Genomic DNA, 10,383 nt, shown 5'->3' with positions numbered 1-10,383 from the left:
TGTGTGTGTGTGTGTGTGTGTGAGAGAGAGAGAGAGAGAGAGACTGGGGTTGAAAGGGTTAAGCAGGGATGAAAGGAGGGAGACAGAAGACAGGAGAAGGTAGAGGAAGAATTAACCCAAAACTTAGGAGATACTATGAAAAAGCCATATGGACGCTAACTACCTTGTAAGCCAATTAAAAGAATAAGTTCAAAAGGGATACAGAGGTAGAATTGGCTAATGCTATTTCTAGAACTGTGGCTCATTTATCTAAAAACCCCCAATCTTATTTTTGCTATATACTCTGAGAAGTTGCTGATCAGGGGGACGCAGAGGAATTAAGGTGGAGTCGAGCTGAGCTGGAAGTCTCCTCCCTGCTGGCTAGCTTTCAGCATGCTGGAAGGCATTACCAGGCTCCATGGGAAGAAAAGTCATCGACATTCTCACCCAGCACGCTGTGATTTCCTGTGCTACCAAGTGAGTTGGGTTGTGCGCAGTGGTGCAGTATTAGCATGAGGCTACGAGGCTAACCGACTGCCTTCTTCTGGGAGTTGAGGACTCCTTCCATAGAGGGGATTCATACCTGATATGAAGCCTGGTCAAAAGCCGAGGTTGAAGAAAGTCATAGGTTTAGGGAGGAATCTGCTATGGATGCTTGGGTAAATGGATGCACTGTCAAACTGTCTTCTAAATATTTATGCTTATAGGCAGTCATAGACCAGTGCTGTTTTCAGCCTTGGTCAGAGATGCTTATTTGTGCAGTGGTGTCAGCTAATGCGAAGAACCTAGTTGGCTAAAGTGCTGAGAACTGAATGAACTGTTAGTGTGTAGTCCTGTATGTGACATCTATATCACCCCTCCAAGGTTCAGGGGACATTGTAGAAGAGCAGGCAGACAGAGTATGGACTAAAGGATGAGGAGGAATATTGTAAATTGACATATGGACATTACACTCATGAAATCACAGAAGCTCTGCCATGATGATCATTACTCTCAACTGTAAGGTATTTACTGTGTTACAGTGGATGGCCATGCACCCAAAAACAGAGATGTAGCACAGACTTCCTTCCTTCCTTCCTTCCTTCCTTCCTTCCTTCCTTCCTTCCTTCCTTCCTTCCTTCCTCCCTCCCTCCCTTCAAGATTTATTTATTTTATGTATATGAGTACACTGTAGCTATTTCCAGGCACACCAGAAGAGAGCATCAGATCCCATTACAGATGATTGTGAGCCACCATGAGTTTCTTGGGAATTGAACTCAGGACCTCTGGAAGAGCAGTCAGCCCTCTTAACCACTGAGTCATCTCTCTAGCCCCCTCCACTAGACTTTCAAAGAAGAGCAACATTTTACTCAAAAATAGAACCAGAAGGAGCACATTGAAAGTCCTTCTACAAAGCCAATATTACTGTAATACTATAACCAGGTAAAGACACAGGCAAAGAAAACTGCAGGCCAATATCCCTGATGAAAATGATGTAAAAATCACCAGTAAAAGCCTTGTAAGCTGAATCCAGGCATGTGTGGAGAAGGGCGTCCACCAAGTCAAGCTAGCTTATTCTGAGATGTAAGGATGGTTCAACATACATAAATCTATAAGTGTAATAAATCATATAAATGCTCTTAAAAAATCACTATATATATATGTATATATATACATATATATATATATATATATATATATATATATATATATATACACACAAAATCCAACATGCCTTCATAGCAATGTAAGTCCTAGAGAGAGTAGGGCTGAAGAGTACGTACCCCAACACAGTAAAGGCATATGATAAACCCACAGCCAGCAGCATCCTAATGGGAGAAAGCTTCATGTGATCTACTTAAAACCAGGATGAGACAGGGATGTCCACCGTCCCTCAGTCTTATCCGACATAGTGCTTAAAACATTAGACAAGAGAATGGAATTCTCTTACAAAGCCCATTAGCCTTTCTGCACACCAAAGCCAAGATACAGAGAGAGAGAGAGAGAGAGAGAGAGAGAGAGAGAGAGATCATGGTCATACATTCACAATAGCCTCAGAGAGTTAAAATATTTAGATGTAAACCTAGCCAAGGAGGTGAAAGAGCACTGCTATGAAAAATTCAAATCTCTGAAGAAAGACTGAGAAAGACACAAGAAAATGGAAAGACATCTTTTGTTCATGGCTTGGTAGAATTACTATTGTGAAATGATCAGCCTACAAAAGCAGTTTACAGATTCAGTGCAACCTCAACCAAAATACCTACACCATTCTTCCTAGAAATTAAAAAAAAAAAAATCCTGAAAGTTAAACAGAATCACAAAACACTCCAGACAGCCAAAACAATTCTAAGCAAAAAGAACAGTCCTCAGAGGGATTACAATTCCAAATTTCAAGATAGATATCAGAGCTGGGGGGGGGGGCAGTGCACGTCTTTAATCCCAGCACTTGGGAGGCAGAGACAGGTGGATTTCTGAGTTCGAGGCCAGCTTGGTCTACAAAGTGAGTTCCAGGACAGCCAGGACTACACAGAGAAACCCTGTCTTGAAAAAATTAAAAAAAAAAAAAGATAGATACCAGAGATATTGTAGTAAGACTAGTATGGTACTGGTACAAAGACAGGCACAAGAACAGTTTAACAAAATAAAAGATCTAAGCATAAATACACACAACGACAGCTATTGGATATTTGACAAAATGCCAAAAACTTACACTGAAGAAAAGAAAGTATTTTCAACACAGGTGCTGGGAAAACTATCCATGTGTAGGAGAACAAAATTAGACCTGTATCTATTTCCCTTCATAAAATTAACTCCAAATCAAAGACCTCAATGTGGGACCTGAAATGCTGAAACAGAGGCAGTGCCCACAAGACGTATGTATAGGAAAGGGCCATCGGAATTGCATTCCATTTGCAGAGAATTAAGACCAACAGCTGACAAGTGGGACTTAATGAAATGAAAATTATTTTGTACAGAAAAAAATCAAGTAAAAACAAAGTCCACAGAATAGGAGAGAATCTTTGCTTACTATGCATCTGACAGATGATTGATATCCAGATTATTTATAAATATATAGTGTATACTCAGAATGTATAAATATATATAAATATGAATATATAATGTATACTCAGAAACAAATATATAATTATATATACATATACACATAAATAATTATAAACATATAAAATATATTATATTATTTATATATTATATACACACATTATACATTATATATATGTGTATATATATATATATATATATATATATATATATAGTGTGTGTGTGTGTGTGTGTGTGTACTCAGAAGCAAAAAGAAAACAAAAGGCCAATCAAATGTGTGCTGTGGATCTGAAAAGAGAATTCTCAAAAGAATAAACAAAAATGACTAAGAGATACCTCAGAAAGTGTTTATCATCTTTAATAATTAGGGAAATGCAAATTAAAACATCTTAAGATTTCATCTCACCCAGTCAGTATGGATAAGCTCAGGAAAATAAAAGGCAACACATTCTGGTGAGGAGATGGAGAACAGGGAACAGTCATTCACTGATGGTGGCACTGCAAACTGGCACAGCCACTCAGCAAATCAGGTGAATGGTCAAAAATCTAAAACTAAATCTGTCACTTGTGGTAGTTTGAATGAGAATGGTCTCTATAGGGTCATTTATTTGAGTGCTTGGTTCCCAGTTGGTGGAACTGTTTGGGAAGGGATAGGAGGTGTGGCCTTGTTAGAGAAGATGTGTTGCTGGGGATTGGCTTTGAGGCTTTGAAAGCCCATGCCTTTCCCAGTCTCTCTCTCTCTCCTTCCTTTTCCCTTCCTTACCCCTTCCTCCCTTTTCTCTCCCTCCCCCTTCCTCTTCTCCCTCTGGAACCATGATCCCCCAGAGCTATTTTTATTAGTCATCTTGGACATGATATTTTATCAGGGCAATAGACAAGTAAGATACCACGCCTATGCTCAAAGGACTCAACATCATATCACATAGATATTTGCTCAGTGTATTCATTGATGTCTATTCATAAAAGCTCGGAAACGGAAACAACCTAAATATTCTTCAGCTGATTAATGGATAATGAAAATGTGATACATGCACATCACAGAATACTACTCAACTGTAAAGAAAATGAATGACGTCATGAGACTTGCAATTAAATGAAACGAGAAAATATACTGAGTGAGATAACACAGACTCAGAAACTTGCAAGTTGCATGTTCTCTCATTTTAAGCCCCAGATATTTAGATGTATGTAGTGAATATGGTAAGGTATGTAATGAATACAGGTGAATATGTAACCTGTAGTAGCCACAGAAACTAGGAAAGGGAGATGGGACCAAGGGATACTCTAGAGGGGGAGTGGGGGGATACAGGTACTATAAGGGGGGATGGGAAAATGGTTGGGGAAGGAGGACAATGCAAAGGGAGAAGAGGGGAATAAATAACCCTAAGAAGTTTGAAAAGATATAGGGACACTATTTTACGTTTAACTAAAGTTATATATATAGATACTTATTTAAGAGCTACACCCTTGGATTGTTTATGTTCCCCCCAAGAGCCGTGGATGATCTAACAAAAATTCCAGTGCTAAGTATGAGAACCCTCCTCTAGAGTTGTTGGTCAGCAGAGTCCAAGAGAACCCCTCAAACAATATAAACTATTGCTGCTCTTGGATTGTGTGAAGCCACATTCGCCATTACAAGATGGTGCCTGAGCCCGAAGGGTCTTGTTGTCAGTTAGGCCAACTAACTGACAACTGTTGTGCACATGCTCAAACAGTACAGATGATGAGTCACGGCTCAAGCCTGGAGCATGCAAATGAGGGTATATAGTGAGCACCAATCATAGAGTGACACATCCCTCTTAGGCCTATTTAAGCAGCACCAGTTTTTGGGCTCGGGGTCTTTTCGCTTCAGCAATCAAACCCGTTATAAACGTCTGCAGAAGAATCCCATTGTGGCGTGTCTTTCTTACTGGTGAGTCAGGCAATCGCGACATTGGATGCCTTCCAGAATTTGAAGGTAAGGACCTGCATTTGAGGACACCATGCCCTTTCAACATAGACATAGGACTTGGAAGGATGGAGCTGGAACTGATCTGCAAGTCTTACTCTCAAGGTCTGACTCTCATAGAATCAGAAGGTGCGATGTAAGTTGCCAAGGTATAAGAGCAATCAGTAGCCCTACGCAGTTATAATGACTGTGGCCGACCAACATGAATGAACAAGCGAGATACCCCAAAGGGTGAAATAGGGACATTTTTATCATGGGAGTAACCAACAGCTGTATAGGCTGAGTCAACTGGAGGGAACTCATGCCTGCTACTGTAAACCTGGCCAACTACCCCTTACGCGAGAGGTCAGACACAAGGGGAGAAATTGCTACTCTCAAACTTCTACACCAATGTATTTCTATTTTCTAAGTGCCCCCATCCTTGTACCCACCGATAAGAATAATTCTTGCCATTCGTCAAAGAAGCTTCTTTTTGCAAGAGCTGAAAACTTTTATAGAGATCCACAACTGGTCAAAATGCAGAGAATCAGTGAGCATGGGGTGCCCAGCACACCATAGAGGCTCTGCCCCAGCCTATACATCTGCAGCACGGCTCCTGTACCTAAGGCTCAGGGAAAATCGTGGAAGATGAGGAAGAAAGTCTGTAACCCCTGGGGGTTCAGGATGCCTATTAATAGATGATGTCCTCTAGACAAGACAGGGGAAATGCACTGGTACAGGATATTTGATCACACTGTGGACCATGAGATTGTGTTATTTACTGAAAAACAAAACAAAACAAAACAAAACAAAACCAAAAAACTGTTTTTAGTCGTGAGGTGGTTCAATGCTAGCATACTCCTTTAATCCAAGAGCTTTCTGTTTTGTTAACAGGATTAAATAAAGTCGGCTACCAGTCTGCAGGGAGTGAACTTAGGAAAAAGCCAGAGAGAGTAAAAGGAAGCCAGGAGGATGGAGAGAGAGACACAGGAGAGACACAGGAAGTAGAAGAGAGAGACATTTAGATTGAGGGATTTGGGAGACCACGTGGAAAAGGAGAATTTTCAGCTGAAGAGGAAGGTCAGCAGGATGCTTTCTCTGCCTCTTTGAGCTATCAGGTTTTACCCAACATCAGGCTCTTGAGTCATGAAGTAAAATCAAACAATTGAGATTTTGTTACAAACAACAATCCAACAATCCACCTATGAAATCTCAACAATATGGTTCCCTGGAAAAACTAGTCTAATAATACTGCTGGGTGACATGCCAATGCATAGCATATATATGTGAATATTTAGAATATTCCTTTTTTTATTTCAGAATAAATTCTGAACTCATTCTATTCTTTTTTATTAAACTTATGCATGAACTGAAAGCTGGAAGAGGATTTAACCTGATTTTTACAGCTTCCCCCCCCCCCCTGTGAACTAAGTTTATGCTTCATAGCAATCCATTTTGTGTGCTGGCACTTGGTGGCCTGATCATCATCACGTTTCCCATTAACCTAGGAGGCTCTGCTCAGATCACCTAGGGCTGAGAGGTGAGTTCTACGCTCTCACCAGGGTACCCTGGAGAGGGGCTTCAAGATTTTTTTCCCACTTTGCTGAATCAGTGTTGCGTTCTTCTTGCCCACGGTGGCTCTGATCATCCCACCTCTATGCACAAAGGGAAGAAGAACTTTTCAGAGTGGCCTTGGAACTACCGATGGCTTATGTTTTTCACAGGGTTCCTGCCGTAGCCGGAGATGCTGAAAAGAACAGGCCATTCACAGCAGCGGAGCTTGTGAGGTGGGATGAGCAGTGCCTCTTCCTTCTCGGGTTGTAAAAAAGATCTTGCACGGGGTACAGAGGGTTAAAAGAGACTTCCTGCCCTACTGGAGCCTACTGAAGCTCTGCCTCCGAACCTGGAGGGTACCCAGGTATAATAATATTTAATAGTAGCTGACAATGGTGCCACTGTCTCCTTCCCTCCATGCCCCATCCCTCAAGAAGAGTTCTCCCTGGAACTGGGGTGAATGGTAAAGATGGGTACCACACCATTCCTCAGGCCCTTCCTCTCTGCCCACATGGCTCTTGTGTCCTAGGCAATTTTCACAGTGATGTATAATTATGGTATAATATATTCTATACCTGATTAACAACTGGGCAGGCTTATGCAAATAATCACATTGTCCATCATCTTTTAGACTTGCCAAATTTAAGTACATTAATAATTCCAAAATATAAACCACCAAGTATGTATCTGTATGTATTTAAATGTAAATAGATACCTCCATTTCTCTCTAAGTAGAAGTCTATACCTATGATATATTCAATACATAGGGCTTATTGTATGTTAGAGTCTTGGTTACCTACTTTATATAATTCGATTTTCTAAGTTTAAATGACACAGAAATCTTAAAATACAAATCTTGTACTATGCTTATTTTACAAATGGAGAAATCAAAATTCAGAGAGTTAAAACTTTTTTCTATAATCACACAAGTCATATGCCATGTGTGTTAGAACAAAATTCAAACCGACACAACACCCACACAACACCCAGTCTCTACTTTGCTTCTCTTTAATCCAAGGTCAGTTAAAGCCCATAGAAGAGGAAAGGCTAGCTTTTTTTCATCGTGAGAAAACTGAGACAGAGTGAGGAAGACCCATGGCTTATAAAATCAAATTGTACACATGGAGACTATGAAATAGTTCTTTCCAGCCCCAGTTGTCAAAGTGTTTTTGAGTGAGAAGTAAAGTTTTTGAGGATGCATAAATCCTGTGGGTTTTCCCTGTTAAAGGTGGTAAGGATACAAAACTCCAGCAGATTGGGCTAGTCAAAAATATAAGTACAGAGAGAGGAGGTTTTTATGAATTAATTTGGTGATTAGATGACTAAGTACTTCTTTGTAGGGGTCAGATTGAACATGAAATTACCACTCTTTCTTAAAAATAAATATCGTCAGTAGTAACGTAAGTAGGAGCTGTGCTTCAGTTTATTAACAGACATTGAGACTCTAAACACAAAATTGGCTACAATTTGATTCTTTGAATCCAAGATATAGCATCAAAAAAGATATTTTGGTTTTATTGGAAAAAAATATTTTTTGAGACAGGGCCACTCTATATAGTTCAGGTTGGCCTCAAAAATCACAAAGATCCAGCTGTCTCTCCTTCTGAGTGCTAGGATTAAAGACATGTGCCATCGGGCCCAGCAAAGTTTTAACAGGAGGTGTTTCTTTGATTTCTTTGTCTTTTATGTTTGTAAGGGAGTTAGAAATTGAGTTTATAATTCCCCCTCACAACTATGGCCTGTGGAAAATGAGTCTTAAAGCCTCAAATTTCTTGCTTATCACAGAACTGAAAGAGAATTTTGATATCAATTCTGCTCTAACCATTTGCAAGGCTTGACTGAAACCTGGCGTTTAGGGTTTTAGTTTAACCTTTTGACAGGCTGGAGCTATGGTCCCACTAGTTCTATAACCTCACTGGCATCTTTGCCAGAGGTGCTGGGATCTTGTCTGGAACAACTTCCTCTCAAACAGCTGTTTGATCCCCAGCATCAACTCTTTCTCAGATAGAAATGACTCCAACAAGATTTGCATGGGATCTACTCAACCAGTTCTGAGTTATCACCCAGCAAATACAATATAAGAGGCGTACTTAGAATTTCAGATAAACCAGGATGTATATACTTGTCCTAAAAGCCGGTTTGTATTGGCAGTTTATGAGGAAGTTCAAGTTGAATGGGGTTCTCTGCATTTTCATCTGCATCTCCCCTCTGGGTTTGTTTCTAGATGGGTCATGAGCTCTGAGGACTATTCTGAAGCCTATATCTTTATGGTACTTGGCTGTAAAGTGGCTCAAAGATTTTTGTTTGTTTGTTTGCTTGTCTTCTCTTTTACCTTCCTGAAAAAAATACACAATCCAATAATACATCTAGAACCACTGGGCTGATGTTGCCAAGAAATGAAAACCTAACTGTGCCCTCGCCGGGAAGTGGGCAAGTCTGTGTCAAAGGATTGACTTTACATAAAATCATTCCTCTTCTCAACCTGATTTCTGGGCAAAGCCTGCAGAATAATGGTCACTTGTGTGAGAGTGTACTTCCCACTGCCCACCACCCTGAGTGTGCACGTGTGCTGAAGCGTCACTGTCACTGTCATGCAACAGGACTGGGATCCCACAGGACTTCTGGCTAAGGGTGAGAATCAGCTGTGCCTTCTCCCTGTCCCTGTGGCATTCCAAGGGCTGCATCTGTTGGGGCCCGTCAGCTCTGCCTCCCGGAATAGAAACAGACATGACCCAAGCTGCCCATTTTTAGTTAAGTCCGCCGAAACAGGGATTCCACTTTGTCACTTCGTCACCAAAATGATTTTTTTTTAAAATGTGAAACTTAAATCAAGATAACCATATGTGCACATTTAGTACAAAAATCTATATTTATTTTCTGTCAACTAACAAATGTGGGGTATTTGTGGGGATAGGGGTTCAATTTTGTCAAGAAGTTATATTTTGGGGAGTCAGAGGGTTCATTTGAGTTTTGTATTATTAATTCAGCTAAAACTAGTAAAATTGTGTCTGTCCTAAGCTGTTATGTTGACTAAACCACATGTTTAAGTGGTTGCTAATGAAATTAAAAATGGAATTCTAAATCTCCTGAGCAAGCCCTAAGAATTTTCTTTGTTCTTCTTCTCTATAGAATAGTGGAAGAAAAACATATACTATTTAGAGATTTAAAACAATCATTACAAAGCTCATGTAATTTTACTTTTATAGCGTATCACTCATACATATCAGTTACTGTGTCTGTTTCCTTGGTTACGACATTTCTCAAATTCCAGGACAAAGTTTTCTGTCTCCCAACTTCAGATCAAGGGACATGACCTGTAGCACCCAGCTGGAGATAGCCTGCAGGAAAATAGCTCTATTGCCACCAACACTCAGACACCCCCACTGTCTCCCACCCACACAGCCATACACACCCTAGGATCCAGTCGGCACGAGTTGGTACTTGCGGTCCCAGCTTCTCTCTCCCGGTGTGAAGTGAGAGCCCGCTGGCAATGGGGAAGGTTTAACAGCAAACTCCTTTGGGGAGGTGATCTGTGGAGAGAAAGGGAGGGCGGGAGAAGGGAAACCCAGTGAGGAGTCACCAGCAGCCGCCTGACAAACCCTAGTGGCAGTAATTTTTAGAATCACCCCTTGCCATCTCACTGGAGCAAACAGGCTGAGCCTGCGCGCTGGCCTGGAGCAGCCTGAGCCCTCCTCTCCCTCTTTGGTCTTCAGCTCGGGGGCAACGCTGGGGAAGAGGGCGGTGCCCTGGTTGGTGGAGAGGGATTGGGTTTCTTGACCTGGCCAGGTTGTTTTGTTCATTTGTTTTTAAGTCAAGGACTCAATGGATGTGAGGAAAGAAAATTAGCTAAACGGATGTTCAAGTGCAATGGATGGAATTGAAGC

The 10,383-nt window shown here is 40.9% G+C and overlaps 1 protein-coding gene across 1 annotated transcript in view; it reads right to left on the bottom strand.

Annotated features, from left to right (window-relative positions):
* Klhl31 (kelch like family member 31) overlaps positions 1-10,110 on the bottom strand; it is a 22,095-nt gene extending 11,985 nt beyond the window's left edge. The window contains exon 1 of the mRNA XM_021208048.2: positions 9,912-10,110. The gene's annotated coding sequence lies outside the window, so the exon portion shown is untranslated. The remainder of the gene's footprint in view (positions 1-9,911) is intronic.
* Between the last annotated feature and the right edge of the window lie 273 nt (positions 10,111-10,383).

This window comes from Mus pahari, chromosome 10 (assembly GCF_900095145.1).
Source record: "Mus pahari chromosome 10, PAHARI_EIJ_v1.1, whole genome shotgun sequence".
Lineage (NCBI taxonomy): Eukaryota > Metazoa > Chordata > Mammalia > Rodentia > Muridae > Mus > Mus pahari.
This window is presented reverse-complemented; position numbering and strand designations above follow the sequence as displayed.